General features: G+C 44.3%; 1 protein-coding gene across 2 annotated transcripts in view; it reads right to left on the bottom strand.

Annotated features, from left to right (window-relative positions):
- LOC140724364 (uncharacterized) overlaps window positions 1-19,358 on the bottom strand; it is a 72,970-nt gene extending 53,612 nt beyond the window's left edge. For both annotated transcript variants that reach the window (XR_012098112.1, XM_073038811.1), the window contains exons 1-3: window positions 19,235-19,358; window positions 15,330-15,502; window positions 13,989-14,153 (exon numbers count right to left, since the gene is read on the bottom strand). The gene's annotated coding sequence lies outside the window, so the exon portion shown is untranslated. The remainder of the gene's footprint in view (window positions 1-13,988; window positions 14,154-15,329; window positions 15,503-19,234) is intronic.
- Window positions 19,359-21,081: the final 1,723 nt, after the last annotated feature.

The raw sequence follows: 21,081 nt of genomic DNA, 5'->3' as shown, positions 1-21,081 counted from the left end.
ACTGATTTATCGTTCACAGATACACAATATTAAACACCAGTCCAGATTAAGACTAACATCAGCAGAACGGACTCCTCCAGTGCTCAGTGACCAGGGTTCAGTCCTGGGTGCGATGAGCAGCCACAAGAGCTGCAGAATCTGACAGTAACAGTCCCTCATGAACCTGCAGCTGCCTCCAGTCACCTTGATGGCTGAACTTTTAACACAGAGATCATTTGAACTTCCTCCCTGATGTAGGAGCACTCAGACCGAAGATGTAGGGGAGAAGTGAAAAAAAGAGATAATAAAGTTGTTTGCACCGTTCGGGATAAACAGAGAGGAAGAGGTGGAAAGTTTCTTGAATGCATCTATTTTAATGCTAGGAGCATTTTAAGAAAGGTGGATGAGCTTAGAGTATGGATTGATAATTGGAAATATGATGTTGTATCTATTAGTGAAACATGGTTGCAGGAGGGGTGTGATTGGCAACTAAATATTCCTGTATTTTGTTGCTTCTGGTGTGATAGAATCAGAAGGGCAAGAGGGGGAGGTATTGCAATGCTTGTCCGAGAAAATATTACAGCAGTGCTTTGACAGGATAGATTACAGGGCTCATTTCGGGAGCCTATTTGGGTGGAATTGAGGAATGGGAAAGGTATAGTAACACTTATAGGGGTGTATTATAAACCACCTAATTGGGAGCGAGAATTGGAGGAGCAAATTTGTAAGGAGATAGCCGATATTTGTAGTAAGCACAATGTTGTGATTGTGGGAGATTTTAATTTTCCACACATAGAAACATAGAAAATAGGTGCAGGAGTAGGCCATTAGGCCCTTCAAGCCTGCACCGCCATTCAGTATGATCATGCCTGATCATCCAACTCAGAACCCTGTACCTGCTTTCTCTCCATACCTCTGATCCCTTTAGCCACAAGGGCCATATCTAACTCCCTCTTAAATGTAGCCAATCAACTGGCCTCAACTGTTTCCTGTAGCAGAGAATTCCACAGATTCACCACTCTGTGTGTGAAGAAGCTTTTCCTCATCTTGGTCCTAAAAGGCTTCCATTTTATCCTAAAACTGTGACCCCTCGTTCTGGACTCCCCCAACATCGGAAACAATCTTCCTGCATCTAGTCTGTCCAATCCCTTTAGAAATTTACACATTTCAATAAGATCCCCCCTCAATCTTCTAAATTCCAGCGAGTATAAACCTAGTCAACCTTCGTCTCAATATCACCAAGACCAAGGAGATGGTGGTGGACTTTAGGAGATCTGGGCCTCATATGGAGCCAGTGATCATTAATGGAGAATGTGTGGAGCAGGTTAAGACCTACAAGTATCTGGGAGTACAGTTAGACGAAAAGCTAGACTGGACTGCCAACACAGATGCCTTGTGCAGGAAGGCACAGAGTCGACTGTACTTCCTTAGAAGGTTGGCGTCATTCAATGTCTGTAGTGAGATGCTGAAGATGTTCTATAGGTCAGTTGTGGAGAGCGCCCTCTTCTTTGTGGTGGCGTGTTGGGGAGGAAGCATTAAGAAGAGGGACGCCTCACGTCTTAATAAGCTGGTAAGGAAGGCGGGCTCTGTTGTGGGCAAAGTACTGGAGAGTTTAACATCTGTAGCTGAGCGAAGGGCGCTGAGTAGGCTACGGTCAATTATGGATAACTCTGAACATCCTCTACATAGCACAATCCAGAGACAGAGAAGCAGTTTCAGCGACAGGTTACTATCGATGCAATGCTCCTCAGACAGGATGAAGAGGTCAATACTCCCCAATGCCATTAGGCTTTACAATTCTACCACCAAGACTTAAGAACTTTTTAAAAGCTATTATTAATGCTTTTTGAGATAGTGATTTAGATGCATATCATATTTTTTTTTACTGAGTTAAGTATTGTATGTAATTAGTTTTGCTACAACAAGTGTATGGGACATTGGAAAAAAAGTTGAATTTCCCCATGGGGATGAATAAAGTATCTATCAATCTATATGAAAGTCCTGCCATCCCAGGAATCAATCTGTTGAACCTTCTTTGTACTCCCTCTATGGCAAGAATGTCTTTACTCAGATTAGGGGACCAAAACTGCATACAGTACTCCGGCTGTGGTCTCACCAGGGCCTTGTACAACAGCAGTAGAACCTCCCTGCTCCCGTACTCAAATCCTCTTGCTACGAATGCCAACATACCATTTGCCTTTTTCACCGCCTGCTGTACCTGCATGCCCACTTTCAATGACTGGTGTACAATGTCTCCCAGGTCTCATTGCACCTCCCCTTTTCCTAATCGGCCATTCAGATAATAATCTGTTTTCCTGTTCTTGCAACCAAACCTCATATTTATCCACATTAAATTGCATCTGCCATGAACTTGCCTACTCACCTAAACTATCCAAGTCACTCTGCATCCTCTTAGCATCCTCAAAGCTAACACTGCCGCCCAGCTTCGTGTCATCCGCAAACTTGGAGATGCTGCATTTAATTCCCTCGTCTAAATCATTAATATATATTGTAAACAACTGGGGCCCCAGCACTGAGCCTTGGAGTACCCCACTAGTGACTGCCTGTCAATCTGAAAAGGTCCCGTTTATTCCCACTCTTTGCTTCCTGTTTACCAACCAATTCTCTATCCACATCAATAACATACCCCCAATACTGTGTGCTTTAAGTTTCCACACTAATCTCCTGTGTGGGACCTTGTCAAAAGAGTTTTGAAAATCCAAATATACCACATCCACTTGTTCTTCCCTATCCATTCTACAAGTTACATCCTCAAAAAATTCTATAAGATTCGCCAGACATGATTTTCCTTTCACAAATCCATGCTGACGTTGTCCGATTATTTCACCTCTTTCCAAATGTGTTGTTATCACATTTTCACAACCAACTCTTGCAGTTTCCCCACCACCGATGTCAGGCAAACTTTCCCGGTTTCTCTCTCCCTCATTTTTAAAAAAACTGAGGTCACATTAGCCACCCTCCAATCCTCAGGAACTAATCCAGAATCTAAGGAGTTTTGAAAAATTATCACTAATGCATCCACTATTTCTTGGGCTAATTTCTTAAGCACTTTGGGATGCAGACCATCTTGCCCTGGGGATTTATCTGCCTTTAATCCCTTCAATTTACCTAACACCACTTCCCTACTAACATGTATTTCCCTCAGTTCCTCCATCGCACTAGACCCTCGGTCCTCTACTATTTCCAGATTATTTATGTCCTCCTTAGTGAAGACAGAACTAAAGTAGTTATTGAATTGGTCTGCCATGTCCTTGTTCCCTATGACCAATTCACCTGTTTCTAACTGTAAGGGACCTACATTTGTCTTAACCAATCTTTTTCTTTTCACTTATCTATAAAAGCTTTTACAGTCAGTTTTTATGTCCCCTGCCAGCTTTCTCTCATAACCTTTTTTCCCTTTCCTAATTAATCCCATTGTCCTCCTCTGCTGGACTCTGAATTTCTCCCAGTCCTCAGGTGTGCCACTTTTTCTGGCTAATTTGTATGTTTCTTCTTTGGACTTGATACTATCCCTAGTTTCCCCTGTCAGCCACGGGTGCACTACCTTCCCTGGTTTATTCTTTTGCCAAACTGGGATGAACACTTGTTGTAGTTCATCCATGCAATCTGTAAATGCTTGCCATTGCATATGAATGTTGAGGAACCAGCTAGAGAGCAGGCCATTCCACATTGGGTATTGAGCAAAGAGGAAGGGTTAGTTAGCAATCTGGTCATGCGAGGCCCCTTGTGTAAGAGTGACCATAATATGGTGGAATTCTTCATTAAGATGGAGAGTGACATAGTTAATTCAGAAACAAAGGTTCTGAACTTAAAGAAGGGTAACTTTGAAAGTATGAGACGTGAATTAGCTAAGATAGACTGGCAAATGATACTTAAAGGGTTGACGGTGGATATGCAATGGCAAGCATTTAAAGATCGCATGGATGAACTACAACAATTGTTCATCCCAGTTTGGCAAAAGAATAAACCAGGGAAGGTAGTGCACCTGTGGCTGACAAGGGAAATTAGGGATAGTATCAAGTCCAAAGAAGAAACATATAAATTAGCAAAAAAAAAAGCGGCACACCTGAGGACTGGGAGAAATTCAGAGACCAGCAGAGGAGGACAAAGGGCTGAATTAGGAAAGGGAAAAAAGATTATGAGAGAAAGCTGGCAGGGAACATAAAAACTGACTCTAAGAGCTTTTACAGACATGTGTAAAGAAAAAGATTGGTCAAGACAAATGTAAGGACCTTTACAGCCAGAAACAGGTGAATTGATCATAGGGAACAAAGACATGGCAGACCAATTGAATAACTACTTTGGTTCTGTCTTCACGAAGGAGGACATAAATAACCCTCCAGAAATAGTAAGGGACTGAGGGTCTAGTGCAGGCATGGGCAAACTACAGCCCGTTAAGCTTTTTAATCCGGCCCGCAGAACTTGATGAAATTATATTAATATACCTTGTTAACACCTCAGATCCATCTTGAGAATCGCCACAACAAAACTAAATCCAGACTTTGATGCGCTGGCTAAAAAGGGAGACCAACAACACTGTTCCCACTGAAATTAAAAATAAGTTTCTTCGTTGTGTTATGTAAAAAATGCATTTGAATTTTTTTTTTCAATAAGCCTTACATGTTACATGTCATTTCTGTTAAGTGATGGACATGCCTTTATAAATCAGAGCATTGAGTACAGAAGTTGGGATGTAATGTTAAAATTGTACAAGGCATTGGTAAGGCCAAATTTGGAATATTGTGTACAGTTCTGGTCACCGAATTATAGGAAGATATCAATAAATTAGGGAGAGTGCAGAGACGATTTACTAGGATGTTACCTGGGTTTCAGCACTTAAGTTACAGAGAAAGGTTGAACAAGATAGGTCTCTATTCATTGGAGCGTAGAAGGTTGAGGGGGGATTTGATCGAGGTATTTAAAATGTTGAGAGGGATAGATAGAGTTGACGTGAATAGGCTGTTTCCATTGAGAGTAGGGGAGATTCAAACGAGAGGACATGATTTGAGAGTTAGGGGGCAAAAGTTTAAGGGAAACACGAGGGGGTATTTCTTTACTCAGAGAGTGATAGCTGTGTGGAATGAGCTTCCTGTAGAAGTAGTAGAGGCCAGTTCAGTTGTGTCATTTAAGGTAAAATTGGATAGGTATATGGACAGGAAAGGAGTGGAGGGTTATGGGCTGAGTGCGGGTAGGTGGGACTAGGTGAGATTAAGAGTTCGGCACGGACTAGGAGGGCCGGAATGGCCTGTTTCCGTGCTGTGATTGTTATATGGTTATATGGTTATATGAGTAGTGCGCAGGTGCACGTACGTTCTCAAAATAAAAAATGCGCTCCAGATCAAATAACGCGCTCCGCATACTGGCGCGCTGTCACTGTTCTGTCCTTCTGCTGGTCGTCGTTGAGTTTTGGCACAGGGGACAATTGAATAAGAAGGAGCAGGACAAGTAGACCTGCATCTCCTACCGTTTTTGAAATAAAGACAGTCAGGAGGAGAGTGATGATGATAATATCTTGAAGGATAACAGAATTTTCAGTGCTTTAAAATATTAACTGTTACTATTAAAAAAAGCTGTATTTTATTCATTTAATTTTCAGTGTTTTATAAGTCATTTCAATAAATAGCTAAATACCATGGGACTTCAAAGACAGATATTTTGTTGTAATGCATTTGTTCATTTTTAATTGAAATTAAAGCACATGTTTTCTACATAACCCATGATATTTTATTTTCTCTTATGAGGTGTATTACCAAAACACTCCGTCCATCTGCTCCTGATCCAGCCCCACTGTCAAATTTTAGAACCCTTTGTGGCCTACAAGTCAAAAAGTTTGCCCACCCCTGGTCTAGTGAGATGGAGGAACTGAGGGTAATACATGTTAGTAGGGAAGTGGTGTTAGGTAAATTGAAGGGATTAAAGGCAGATAAATTCCCAGGGCCAGATGTTCTGCATCTCAGAGTAGCCCAAGAAATAGTGGATGCATTAGTGATAATTTTTCAAAGCTCCTTAGATTTTGGATTAGTTCCTGAGGATTGGAGGGTGGCTAATGTAACCCCACTTTTTAAAAAAGGAGGGAGAGAAAAACCGGGGAGTTATAGACCGGTTAGTCTGTCGTCAGTGGTGGGGAAAATGCGAGAGTCGGTTATCAAAGATGTGATAACAGCACATTTGGAAAGAGGTGAAATCATCGGACAAAGTCAGCATGGATTTGTGAAAGGAAAGTCATGTCTGACGAATCTTATAGAATTTTTTGAAGATGTAACCAGTAGAGTGGATAGGGGAGAGCCAGTAGATGTGGTATATTTAGATTTTCAAAAGGCTTTTGACAAGGTCCCACACAGGAGATTAGTGTGTAAACTTAAAGCACACAGTATTGGGGGTATGGTATTGATGTGGATAGAGAATTGTTGGCAGACAGGAAGCAAAGAGTGGGAGAAAATGGGACCTTTTCAGAATGGCAGGCAGTGACTAGTGGGGTACCGCAAGACTCAGTGCTGGGACCCCAGTTGTTTACAATATATATTAATGATTTAGATGAGGGAATTAAATGCAGCATCTCCAAGTTTGCGGATGACACGAAGCTGGGCGGCGGTGTTAGCTGTGAGGAGGATGCTAAGAGGATGCAGGGTGACTTGGATAGGTTAGGTGAGTGGGCAAATTCATGGCAGATGCAATTTAATGTGGATAAATATGAGGTTATTCATTTTGGTTGCAAGAACAGGAAGACAGATTATTATCTGAACGGTGGCCGATTAGGAAAAGGGGAGGTGCAATGAGACCTGGGTGTCATTGTACACCAGTCATTGAAGGGAGGCATGCAGTTACAGCAGGCGGTGAAAAAGGCGAAAGGTATGCCAGCATTCATAGCAAAAGGGTTTGAGTACAGGAGCAGGGAGGTTCTACTGCAGTTTGTTAGGGTTAATTCAAGACTGCCACTACAGGTCAGGAGTGGCTCACGTGATATTAGGAGACAGGAATGCAAGGGAGGGGGGAAGCGAAACTGGGGATTCCGCTACACTGAAACTGCTAGTGTCACGCGATTCAGTAAACAAAAGAAACAGGTAACTCGTGAGTGAATGGCATCGGGCCAATAAGGAGGACACAAGTGCCCGATATTACCTAATTTGTACAACAAAGTTCGGCCTTACCAAATATGTGTAGTGAGGGGATGGAATGGGGAAAAGGTGTATAAATAAGCGTAGAATGTAAGGGGAGGGCAGAACGCGCCTTCTCCAGCGACTCCGTGTATTCGCTGTGCCAGTTACGATTCTCCATTAAAGTCAAGTTTTGTAATATTCCGGTGTTGGTTGTCTCTCTTCCTAAACGAACACAGGGCAGAATTTCAAGCCCAACAAGTTGTACAAGGCCTTGGTGAGACCGCACCTAGAGTATTGTGTGCAGTTTTGGTCCCCTAATCTGAGGAAAGACATTCTTGCCATAGAGGGAGTACAAAGAAGGTTCAACAGATTGATTCCTGGGATGGCAGGACTTTCATATGAAGAAAGACTGGATCGACTAGGCTTATACTCACTGGAATTTAGAAGATTGATGGGGGATCTTATTGAAACGTATAACATTCTAAAGGGATTGGACAAGCTCGATGCAGGAAGATTGTTTCCGATGTTGGGAGAGTCCAGAATGAGGGGTCACAGTTTAAGGATAAAGGGGAAGACTTTTAGGACCAAGATGAGGAAAAACTTCTTCACACAGAGAGTGGAGAATCTGTGGAATTCTCTGCCACAGGAAACAGTTGAGGCCAGTTCACTGGCTATATTTAAGAGGGAGTTAGTTATGGCCCTTGTGGCTAACGGGATCGGGGGTATGGAGAGAAAGCAGGTACAGGGTTCTGAGTTGGATGATCAGCTATGATCATACTGAATGGCGGTGCAGGCTCGAAGGACCGAGTCGCCTACTCCTGCACCTATTTTCTATGTTTCTATGTTTTTGTCCACCGTCAACCCTTTAAATATCATTTGCCAGTCTGTCTTAGCTAATTCACGTCTCATATCTTCAAAGTTGCCCTTCTTTAAGTTCAGAACGTTTGGTTCTGAATTAACTATGTCACTCTCCATCTTAATGAAGAATTCCACCATATTATGGTCACTCTTACACAAGGGGCCTTGCATGACAAGATTGATAGATAGATAGATAGACAATTTATTCATCCCCATGGGGAAATTCAACCTTTTTTCCAATGTCCCATACACTTATTGTAGCAAAACTAATTACATACAATACTTAACTCAGTAAAAATATGATATGCATCTAAAATCACCCTCTCAAAGAGCATTAATAATAGCTTTTAAAAAGTTCTTAAGTAGTTTACTTAAATACATTAAATACAATCAACCCCGGCACTTTAACATATCTTACTCCTGGCGGTTGAATTGTAAAGCCGAATGGCATTGGGGAGTATTGATCTCTTCATCCTGTCTGAGGAGCATTGTATCGATAGCAACCTGTCACTGAAACTGCTTCTCTGTCTCTGGATGGTGCTATGTAGAGGATGTTCAGGGTTTTCCATAATTGACCGTAGCCTACTCAGCGCCCTTCACTCTGCTACCGATGTTATACTCTCCAGTACTTTGCCCACGACAGAGCCCGCCTTCCTTACCAGCTTATTAAGACGTGAGGCGTCCCTCTTCTTCATGCTGCCTCCCCAACACGCCACCACAAAGAAGAGGGCGCTCTCCACAACTGACCTATAGAACATCTTCAGCATCTCACTAACCCTTCCTCATTGCTCAATACCCAGTCTAAAATGGCCTGCTCTCTAGTTGGTTCCTCGACATGTTGGTTCAGAAAACCATCCCGCACACATTCTAAGAAATCCTCTTCCTCAGCACCCTTACCAATTTGGTTCACCCAATCTATATGTAGATTGAAATCACCCATTATAACTGCTGTTCCTTTTTTGCACGCATTTCTAATTTCCTGTTTAATGCCATCCCCAACTTCACTACTACTGTTAGGTGGCCTGTACACAAATCCCACCAGCATTTTATGCCCCTTAGTGTTACACAGCTCTACCCGTATCGATTCCACATCTTCCAGGCTAATGTCCTTCCTTTCTATTGCGTTAATCTCTTCTCTAACCACCAACGCTACCCCACCTTCTTTTCTTTCCTGTCTGTCCCTCCTGAATAATGAATATCCCTGGATGTTGAGCTCCTATCCTTGGTCACCCTGGAGCCATGTCTGTGTGATTCCAACTATATCATATTCATTAATAATTATCTGCACATTCAATTCATCCACCTTATTACGAATGCTCCTTGCATTGACACAAAGCCTTCAGGCTTGTTTTTACAACACTCTTAGCCCTTATGCAATTATGTTGAAAAGTGGCCCTTTTTGATTTTTGCTCTGGATTTGACAGCCTGCCACTTTTACTTTTCACCTTACTACTTTTTGCTTCTACTCTCATTTTACACCCCTCTGTCTCTCTGCACTTGTTCCTATCCCCCTGCCACATTAGTTTAAATCCTCCTGAACAGCAGTAGCAAATGCTCCCCCTAGGACTAGGAGGAGGGACAGCCCTCAGTGATTCCTGTGTTTGCACCCTGGAAGCCTCAAGAAATGATAATGATCATGAATGAGGCCCCAGATAGAAAGGAAAAACGAGCACAGTTTACTCAGTGTGTCCATAGTACTACACAAATGTTTAATGTGACTCCGCAAGTTTGATTCGGTCTCTGCTGCATGATTCTCTCAGCTGATGAGGGGTGGAAATGGAAGGCAGAATTGAGATACCAAACCTATCAGCAGTCACAGGCGAGAAAACATAATGAGAATGAACAGATGGACCAGATCATTCAAGCTTTGGAAAGGACTCTCCAGCAACCTGTAAACATCACTAAAGTACCTGAATGCAAACATAAGGCTGGGAAATCAGGACCAGACTATTGAGAGCAATTTGTGGCCTGCTACGGCACCTTTGCAGGAGACCAAGACTTTAATGATGGGAATCTGTCCTCCCAGTTCAATGCCCTACTGCTCCAATGCTTACCAAGTTAGCCAACATGATTAAAACAAATAATATGGATTGGACTGACAATGACCGAAATCAAATGTGACGAGCTTTGACATATCATTAGGACCCAACTTTCGAATCTCGATCAACCCAGAAGGGAACTAATATTAAAGCTGAATATGCTCAGCGGGAAGAAGGACGCGAGCGGGCTATATCTGAGGAACAGAAATGGGAGAAAAAACCTAGCACGGGACAGGTAGGGACAACAACCCGTTTAGAAACTGACAAGAAGATGCTTCCAACCATGAGTGCCAACCCTCAGGAAGAGCCCAATGTAATATTGCAATTTGCTGGAAATCCAGTTCCGTTTATGATTGATATGAGGCAACCACAACCACTCTCGATCAGGAAATAGTATTGGAAAAGGGATTCCAGCTATCAGACATTATCATCACTCTGTCAGGGTTTGAAGGCACGGAACGTACATATTCACGTACCCAGCCACTGCAGGTGGAATTCCAGGGGAGCCAGTGTGAGGTTTCATTTACAGCCACCACCAGATGGGGGGGTGTAATCTAGCAGGGAGAGACTTGCTCTGTCTGTTAGAAGTCGAGATTCTTTGCACAGACAATGCTGTCACCCTTGACAGGTGAACAACCGGCAGCTTCCCCAGTTTCCGACCCCCAAGTGGAGGGCACTTAATTTGGACTCCACTCCTTCTGCCAGCAGCCGACCCTCATGTGACTCTGTGCTTTGACCCTACAGGGTGCGCCACTGAGGAAAGCCAATATTATGCACCCCTTGATGGACAGAAGTTCCCAGTCACGGTGATTAGACAGGTTAAAGGAAGAGACGGTATTGCATTACTGGCCGAATTTCCAGATTTCCTTTGGCGACAGACAGAACTGGTAGTTCCCCATACCACCACTAGGGTTTGCACTGGGTTCAAGGCAAAGAGCCCAGGGTTCCTGGCCTACACCCTAACGAAACAAGCCTCCAGCACCGAGGGAGACTGGCAAGACTTGGCCGCGGGTCTAGTCCAATACGGGAAGGAGTCTGAGGTGAAGACGGGATATCTGGTAAGACAACCTTTTAATAGTGTCCAATCCCAAGATGCTGTATCCCATCTCTGTGTAATTTCAGGCCAAGAAATCTGTCGCACCAACTGTCCCCCTGTCTGGATCACCATGAAAGAAGGACAGACTCTCCCATCCATTTAGCAATATCCCCTCAATCCCGAGGCAATGTTTTATGAGGATGGAAGCTCTTTTGTGGATCCAGCAGGATAACAATATTCTGACTATGCAATAGTGACAGACAGTGAAGTAATTGAACAGCCCTCTTTTGAAGCAGCTATCTCCGCCTAGAAGGCTGAACTGTTTGTTCTGACTCATGCCTGTATCCCAGCAACAGACTAACGTGGGAACGTTTGTACACAGACTCCCGTTATGCATTTGGAATTGTACATGACTACAGGGATCTCTGGGAACATGGGGATTCCTGACTTCCTCTGGCCACCCCATTAGTAATGCCACCTTTGTAAACAACTTACTCACCGCTCTACAGCTACCTCGAGTTTTGTTCTTCTCAGGGGGACGCCTCTGAGGAGGAGTGAAAACTGTGGTCCCAGATGGGGTGCCAGAAAGACCCCGACCTAGGTTTTTGGATCACCCCAGTGGGACAGATTTGTGTTCCTACAGAGTTTTTACCAATATTGGTCGATTATATACATAATTGTACACACCTGGGAAAGGAGGGAATAGTTGGTAACCTGTACCCTGCACACCGGGTACGAGTCCCTTGCCAGGTGGACCTTTTTGTGTATACAAATTGATTTTATTGAATTGCCTAGAGTACATTGCTATAGATACTGCTTAGATATTATAGATGTGTTTAGTAGATGGGTTGAAGCTGTTCCAACTACCAATAATACTGCTGTGACTGTTGTGAAGGTATTATTACGGGAAATACTTCCCAGGTACGGCCTGGCAGAGATGCTGAGCTCTGACAATGACCCACACTTCGTGATGAAAGTAAACAAAGGCATACGTAATGAACTAGCTATCAAGCAACAATTCCACTGTGTACACCACCCATGGGCCGCTGGCACAGTGGAGAGAGCCAATGGCACTCTGAAGAGTAAACTGGCCAGACTAACAGTGGAGACTGGACTCACTTGGTTGAAGGTCCTACCGTTATCCAGTTCCACATGAGGGTTACCCCACAGGGGAAAACAGGGTTGTCACCAGCTGAAATCATTTATGGATGGCCCATGAAGACACCCTGGGGACTAAGGCCTTGTGTACCATTGCTCCCAGAAAGTCTACCAGCAAAATTGGATATTCATCCATGAGGGGAAGACATGGGGAAATATATATACCAACTAACCAAAATTTTCCAAGCATACATTCACAGGTATGACAGGCTTACAAGGAAGAGAACTACTCCGCACCATGGAACCTGGGATTTTTTTTCCTGATGAAGAACTGGGATTAAGGGAATTTCGGACCTTGGTGGAGAGGACCATATCAGGTGTTGCCGACCACTCCCACGGCTGTGAAACTGAAGGGGCAATCTCGGTGGATACATCATTAGGTGCCAAACATGTTACTGAAGGAACTGAGTAGAAGGTCTCTCTCGGACTAATGGAAAATGTATTGGTTGTTAGTGGTGTTCATGTTTATGTCTTTGAGAGGGCTCACCCCAGCATCCGGGGGCCCCCATGTTAACACATTTCCGTCTTTCTGTCATACCTATGCCAAACAGGTAGAACTAGGGGCCTGCTGGGTTTGTGCTGAAATTCCACAGCATGGTAAAACTAAGGTTCCAATGTCAGTAATCCTGCTCAACCAGAGTGAGGAACTCTCAGCCTGGGCTTTCTCAAATAACATCCGGGGAAGTGAGATGAGGACCTGTGGTCCAGACAGAGATGACTGTGGCTGTCAGTGTTTTGAGGGATGGTGTCTCAGGCGCCCATCAAACGGAACTTCCTGTACTGGGAAACATGCATCCTAGCCAGAACCGCAGGTGCCCAGCAGCTGAGAGGAACAACTGAGACTGATTGATTTTGGATGATTACTTTTCTCTCCTATGGAGTAGCCAGGAATTCACGAGAGATCATCAATTTGGCTACAGCACTTGAGGAGCTGGCCACAACACTGCAAGGGCCCAGGGTTCACCGAAGGGTCAAAATGGTGATCTTTGAAGGCCTGTTTGGTAATATGTGGGGCATGATACTGCATTATGTCCTGATAGTTGTACATATCTTTGTTACAATTACTGTTGTACACTGTCTTTACCCACTGATAAGTCAAAAGTAAAAAGTTACTGCGTTGTTGATAATGTAATTATCAAAAGGAGGGAAGGATAAAGTCTGTAAAATGGTTAACACTTCGTTAAACAATAGCAGCCTGTTTTTCTGAAAGAAACTGCTGATGATCAACCGATGTGCTGAGCCATGTTTCTTCTTGCGGGTAGCTAGCTAGGGTTTCAAGATGCCTATCTCGTTGCGCATTCACATGTAGAGATAGGACAGCTTCAGTCTGTTCTGTTTGTGTAAACCATTATGACTATTTTGTAGTTTGTCTTTAGGGGCTCCAGCCTGTCATGTAGTAAATATCTTTGGCTCCAGCCTGTCTTGTGTGGGGGTGTCTGGATGGATATATCTGTGGTGCAAGGGGAATTGTTAGTCAGTTAGTGGATTGGGTGGGAACAGTCACAGACTGGTCCTGTTTGAGCAACTAACTAAATAAGCCCCGGGTGCTTGGAATAAAGAGTTTGTACTGTACAGTCTCTGAGTAACTTTATCCAGATTCGACTTCCACAGAATGGGAGTGGTTTTAAAGGGCTGGGTTGCTGGAAGCTCATTACCAGACCTGGAGTGATTGCAACTGGGTCTGACAGAGGCATAACTGGTTGTTCTAGGCACATTCAGTCTCACTGCAACTATATCCCACCTTCCCTTATACAGGTATGTAATGTCTAAAGGACCAATGTTTGAGTAAATGAGACTCACCAAACTTTCTCCTGACTGAATCAATGGAATCTCCGAGTCTCTTGAGGCAGAGCTGTTCTCTCCAGTTAATGCTCTCAGTCCTCAGGCTGGTTCAATTGTTGCTGTTCCCTCGTCTTCAGCCGTGGTTTGCTTCTAGTTGGGGTTTTTCTTCCAATAAACCTCTAACTTTAACCAGAGAGACAATGAAGCACAATAACAATAAAAAGGAGAACCAAACATTTCTAGTTAATGTTACTACGAACAAAACATTAAAGGCTGATATAATGATCTCAGTAAACATTTTTTTATTGTCACTCACACATCAGAAAACAATATGGGATAAGGAGGAGCCATCATTCAGTCAGGAACAGAATTAGGTGATTCGATCCAGCTGGTCTGCACCACCATTTAACCACAGCTGATTTTCATTCCAACACCATATTCCTGCCTTCCTCCTGTAACCCTGAACTACTCAGCAATCAGGAATATGTTAATCTCTGTCATAAATATACCCAAATGGCTGCTTCAACCAACCTCTGTGGCAACAAATTCCACAGATCAGACATCTTCTGGCCAAATTTTTTTCTCCACTCAGTTTTAAAGGGAAACTTCTTTATTCTGAGACTGTGCTGTCAGATCACAGTCTAATGGAAACATCCTCTCCATGTCCACTGCATCCAGGCTTTTCAGCATTTGGTAGGTTTACTTAACCAAACATCCCCCACCACCCCCACCGTCCCTCTGAACTCCATTGAGCACAGGTCCAAAACACCGAACATTCCTGAGATTATTCTTGTAAACCTTGTTCACAACAACTGTACTGAACACATTTCTAGGAATAACAAACTAATTGGCACCAGGGTAATTTTCAGGGAAAAGTTGTGGTTACTTTATTGTTCAACTATCACAGAGTGAGCCATTTCCACTTCCACATTAAAACCGGTACATTTCAGGAAACATAAACCAATCCAGAGTGAATGTAATAAAAAGAAATTGGAATTACCAAACTGCTCAGCATGTAAGGAACAGCTGTGGGGAGAGGAACAATCTGTACAATTCAGGTTAATAACATTTTGTCAGGATGACTTCAAACATTTTCAGTTTTTAGTGCAGATCTCCAGCAACTTGAGATTCTGCCCGATTTCCACCACTTTATCCAGATTTGACTTCCACAAAATGCAAGTGATTTTAAAGGGCTGGGCTGCTGGAAGCACATTACCAGACCTGGAGTACTTGCAACTGTGCCTGACAGAGGCATAAATGGTTCTTCTGGGCACATTCAGTCTCACCAACTATTTCCCACCTTCTATTGTACAGGTATGTAATGTATAAACGACCAGTGTTTGAGTAAATGAGACTCACCAAACTTCCTCCTCACTGACTCACTGGGAACTCCAAGTCAGCTAATTCAGAGTTCTTCTCTCCAGTTGATGCTCTCAGTCCTCGGGCCAGTTCACTTCTTGCTGTTCCCACATCTTAAGTCATGGTTTGCTTCCAGTTGGGGTTTTTCTTTCAATAAACCTCTCACCACAGGTCTAACATTAACCAGAGAGATAATGAAGCACATTAACAATGAAAAGGAGAACCAAACATTTCTGCTTAATGTTACTAAGAACAAAACTCACTGAAATTTAATCGTTGAAGCCAAATATAATAATCTCAGTGAACAATCTTTTATTGTCCCTCACACATCACAAAACAATATGGGATAAGAAGGAGCCATCATTCTGTCATGGTAATACATAAGACACAGGAACAGGATTAGGTGATTTGATCCATCTGGGCTTAAAACGTGCAGGAGCAATGTGTGGTTAAGTGCCATGCTCAAGGCTACAACAGACTGCCTGGCCTGAGGCTCAAACTCATGACCTTCAGATTGCTTAACCACTCGGCCACATGCACATCACAGAAACCAGTCTCCCCCCTGGACTTCCCAGTCCCTCGGTAAAGCAGGCAGTGAAATCAAAGATCCCCAAAACCTGGGATGTTCTCATTACTCACCCACCCCAATCCGGGAGAAGACACAACAGCCAGAAAGCTCAACTGCAAATGTGAGCAGCCTCAGGAAACGAGGCGAGTTGCGGGAAGTTAACGAGACTCAGTGACCAACATCAGATTCCCCAACACAACATAGAGGAAGCATCCTGACCCAGCCAGGGACTCTGAGCACACACCACGTCATCTTGCATCACAAAGTGAAGGGTAGGGAAGATTGACAGTAAACTGCCTCACGTGATCTGTTGGTGGGTCTCCCATTTCAACTCTGCAGAAATAGACAGCCCAGGCTCCAGGTTTGGATCATTCAATGCAGATTAAGTGAAGTCTACACATTTTTGACCAGCCCGGATAATCGGAAAATAAATGAGTAATTGGTTCTCAGTTCGGGGCTCATGGCCAACATCGGATCTCCCCGCTGGGGATCGGTCTCAATACTCACCGATGGGAAAGCAATATCTTCAGCCTAGAGACAGTGATCCTGACCCCTGGCTCCCCCACCCAGGAGGTGAGGACCCTTCCCTCGATCCCACGGATGATGCACTTCAGCACTGAGCGGAAAAGAAAACACCGCCCGGCCGGAGACAGTGAACATGCGCAAAGTGAGTGTCACATCATCCGGAGAGCAGGGCCTCGGAAACAGATGCACAGGTGCTGCCCATCTGCTGTTAAATGGGAGGGGCAAACGGGATCACGTGACCAGTCGGGTCTCCCACCCCAGGCAGAGTTTTCAAGCTACCCACCACTCTGTGTAAAGAAACAAACTTCCTGCTTACATCTCCTCTCACCGTAAATATATTAGACATTTCAACCCCCAGGAAAAATAGATTGTCTGTCCACTCAGTATCAGAATCAGGTTTATTATCACCGGTGTGTGTCATGAAATTTGAAAACTGTGCAGCAGCAGTTCAATGCAATACATATTATAGAAGGAAAAAAAAACAAAATAAAATAATAAAAATAAACAACTAAATCATTTACAGTATATCTGGGACCCTTACTCTTTGTGATTTTGATGAATGACCTGGATGAGGAAGTGGAGGGATGGGTTAGCAAGTTTGCTGATGACACAAAGGTTGGGGGAGTTGTGGATAGTGTGGAGGGCTGTCAGAGGTTTCAGTGGGACATTGATAGGATGCAAAACTGGGCTGAAAAGTGGCAGATGGAGTTCAACCAAGATAAGTGTGAAGTGGCTCATTTTGTTAGGTCAAACATGATGGCAGAATATAACATTAATGGTAAGACTCTTGGCAGTGTGGAGGATCAGAGGGATCCTGGGGTCCCAGTCCATAGGACACTCAAAGTTGCTACGCAGGTTGACTCTGTGGTTAAGAAGGCATATGATATATTGACCTTCAACAATCGTGGGATTGAATTTAGGAGCCGAGAGGTAATGTTGCAGCTATATGTGATGCTGGTCACACCCCACTGTGCACAATTCTGGTTGCCTCACTACACGAAGCATGTGGAAACCACAGAAATGGTGCAGAGGATATTTACACAGATGTTGCCTGGATTGGGGAGCATGCCTTATTAGAATAGTTTGAGTGAACTCGGCCTTTTCTACTTGGAGCAACGGAGGATGAGAGGTGACCTGATAGAGGTGTATAAGATGATGAGAGGCATTGATTGTGTGGATGGTCAGAGACTTTTTCCCAGGTCTGAAATGGTTATGAAAAGACAGCACAGGTTTAAGGTGCTGGGGAGCAGTTGCAGAGGAAATGTTAGGGATAAGTTTTTTTACTCAGAGAGTGGTGAGTGTGTGGAATTGGCTACCAGCAACGGTGGTGGAGGAGGGTAGAATATGGTCTTTTGGATAGGTACCTGGAGACACTGGAGAAAAATAAAGAAATACTAGCTTAGAAAAATAGAAGGCTATGGGTAACCATAGTAATTCCTAAGGTAGGGACATGTTGGCACAACTTTGTGGGCCGAAGGGCTTGTATTGTGCTGTAGGTTTTCTTTGTTTCTGTGAATAAATTAAAAATCGTGCAACAAACAGAAATACTATATATTTTAAATGTGAGGTAGTGTTCAAGGGTTCAATATCCATTTAGCAATCGGATGGCAGAGGGGAAGAAACTGTTCCTGAATCACTGAGTGTGAGCCTTCAGACTTCTGTACCTCCTTACCTGTTGGTAACATTGAGAAAACCACATGCCCTGGGTGCTGGAGGACCTTGATAATGGAGGCTGCCTTTCTGAGACACTGCTTCTAATCCTCTGGTAATCTTATAAACGTCTATCCAGTCTCACCCCAGCTGGCACGGCTCCAGAGAAAACAACACAATTTTGTCCAACCTCCCGTTAAAGCTCAGGCCCTCTAATCCAGGCAATATCCTGGTAAACCTTTTCTGCGCCCACTCCAAAGCCCCGACATCCTTCCGAGAATGGGAGCGACCAGAACTGTATGAAACACTCCAGATGTGGTCTAACTAGTTGTATAAAGCTGCAACACAACTTCCCGACTTTTGAACTCAATGCTTCAACTGATAAAGACAACCATGCCCTTTGCTTCCTTAACCACCCGATCAATCTGTGCAGTCTCTCTCAGGGAGCGATGAACTTGGAGTCTAAGATCCCTCTGATCATCAACACTGTTCTGGGTTTTGCATTTAACAGTGTACTGTCTCATACATTCGACCTACCGAGCTGCCAAGATGATCATCACTAATCAAATCTCACCGAGATTTCTCAGGTCCTGTTGAATTTATTGCCAAGTGCACAAGTACGGGAAGGTACAGGTACAGAGAAACACTGACTTGTGGCAGCATCACAGGCAAGTACATTCAGATAACACACAGAACAGCAATTATAAAATTCTCTGTCAGTAACAGTATAGAAACGTGTTTTACGTCATCCTGCTAATAGGACCAGAACAACAGGGGCTGAGCGGCGGCTCATCTCAGACGGTTCGGTGTGAAGGTCTCACAACCCGGACCGACCCCGGCAGATTCTGTGAAGAAAGCGAGGCGAGGCCGCCAGTTCGGGAAACTTCATCCCCTCCCCCTTCAGGTTTCACCGATCACCTTGTGTTTCTCTCTCCCCTCCCCACCCCCACCTTTTATTCTCCAGTCCTGCCGAAGGGTTTCGGCCGGTAATGTCGACTGTATTCTTCCCCTAGATGCTGCCCGGACTGCTGAGTTCCTCCAGCATTTTGTGCGCGTTGCTCGCATTTCCAGCATCTGCAGATTTTCTCTTGTTTGAGTTCGGGAAAGTTAACTCACCACTCAACGTCAGACCTCCCCGCTCGGAACCGGCTTCAATACTCACCGAAGGGAAATTGTTGGTGTTGCCCCGCAGAGAATAATCCGTCTCCGGCTCCCCGTCCAAGGGGGCGAGGACCCCCTCCCGATCCCGAACCCGAACCCGAACCCGAACCCGGATCCACCGCTGACCCACTTACACAAAGAACGAAAAAAACATCACTGCCTGGCTCGGGCCTGTGAGCATGCGCAATGTGCTTCTTTTGCGTCACAGGTGGTGGGCGGGGCCACGGAAACAAACCCGCAAATGCTGCCGATCTGCGGTAAAACATGATCACGTTTCGCTGGAGGGTCTCCCATGTGACCGGTGACTGTTCCTCGCCCTTCACATACTGCCCTACCCACCGCCGCATTTCCCACATTATTTCATTATTTCCCTATATCATTTCCATACGTATTTAGATTTTTCCTTCCATATCTTCCCCGATCCCTTTCCCTCCAGCCCCAGATCACAGAGTTCTCAGAGTTATAGTTTTGATTCACTTCCCATCCCGACACACAATTCAGACCCACACAGAAAATGAGCTGGTTTCTTTTAAATCAGTCAACACACACAAAATGCTGGTGGAACGCAGCAGGTCAGGCAGCATCTATAGGGAGAAGCGCTGTCGACGCTTCGGGCCGAGACCCTTCGTCAGTCCTGAAACGTTCCTAAACGTGGACAGCGCTTCTCCCTATAGATGCTGCCTAACCTGCTGCGTTCCACCGGCATTTTGTGTGTGTTGCTTGAATTTCCAGCATCTGCTAATTTCCTCGTGTTTGTCATTTAAATCAGTCTATGTTTATAAACACTCATTTCTATTCACATTCCTCTGGCCTCACTGGACAGGAACACTGAAGCATTAAGTGAGAAACAACAGGAGGAGGCCATTCGGCCCCTTTAACCATCAGCAAATGGAGGCTACTCTCCCATCTCAGCCGCTTGCTTCTACCGATCCTCATTTTCTCGATCCCTTGGGTCTCCACACATCTGCCAGCCTCTGTTTTATGTGAGGATGATCACCGAGTTTTCAACACCCTCTGTGGTGGGGATTTACAGACATTCACCACCCTCGGCGTGGAGACATTTCCCCTCATCTCAGTCCCAACATTTTCACTGCCATCATATTTGACCTACTAAAATGAACCACTTCACACTTACCTGGGCTGACCTCCATCTGCCACTTCTCAGCCCTGTTCTGCATCCTATCAATGTCCCGCTGTAAACTCTGACAGCCATCCACACTATGCACAAAACATCCAACCTTTGTGTCATCAGCAAACTTACCAACCCATCCCTCCACTTCCTCATCCAGGTCATTTATAAAAAACACAAAGATTAAGGGTCCCAGAACAGATCCCTGAGGCACTCCACTGGTCACCGGCCTCCATGCAGAATATGACCCATCTACAACCACTCTTTGCCTTCAGTGGGCAAGCCAGTTCTGGATCCACAAATAATGTCCCCTTGGATCCCATGCCTCCTTACTTTCTCAATAAGCCTTACATGGGTTACCTTATCAATTGCCTTGCTGAAATCCATATACACTACATCTACTGCTCTTTCTTCATCAATTTGTTTAGTCACATCATCAAAAAATTCAATCGGGCTCGTAAGGCACGACCTGTCCTTCACAAAGTCATGCTGACTATTACTAATCATATTATACCTCTCCAAATGTTCATATCCATAGCGACTTATCCAACTTGATGCTTTCCAAAAGCTGCAGCACATCCTCTTTCTCAATATCTCCATGCTCAAGCTTTTCAGTCTGCTGCAAGTCATCAGTACAATCACTAAGATCCTTTTCCATAGTGAATACTGAAGTATTCATTAAGTACCTCTGCTATTTCCTCCGGTTCAATACACACTTT

This window comes from Hemitrygon akajei, unplaced genomic scaffold (genome assembly GCF_048418815.1).
Source record: "Hemitrygon akajei unplaced genomic scaffold, sHemAka1.3 Scf000197, whole genome shotgun sequence".
In the NCBI taxonomy this organism is placed as follows: domain Eukaryota; kingdom Metazoa; phylum Chordata; class Chondrichthyes; order Myliobatiformes; family Dasyatidae; genus Hemitrygon; species Hemitrygon akajei.
The sequence above is the reverse complement of the archived record's forward strand: the minus strand, read 5'-3'. Positions and strand labels throughout refer to the sequence as shown.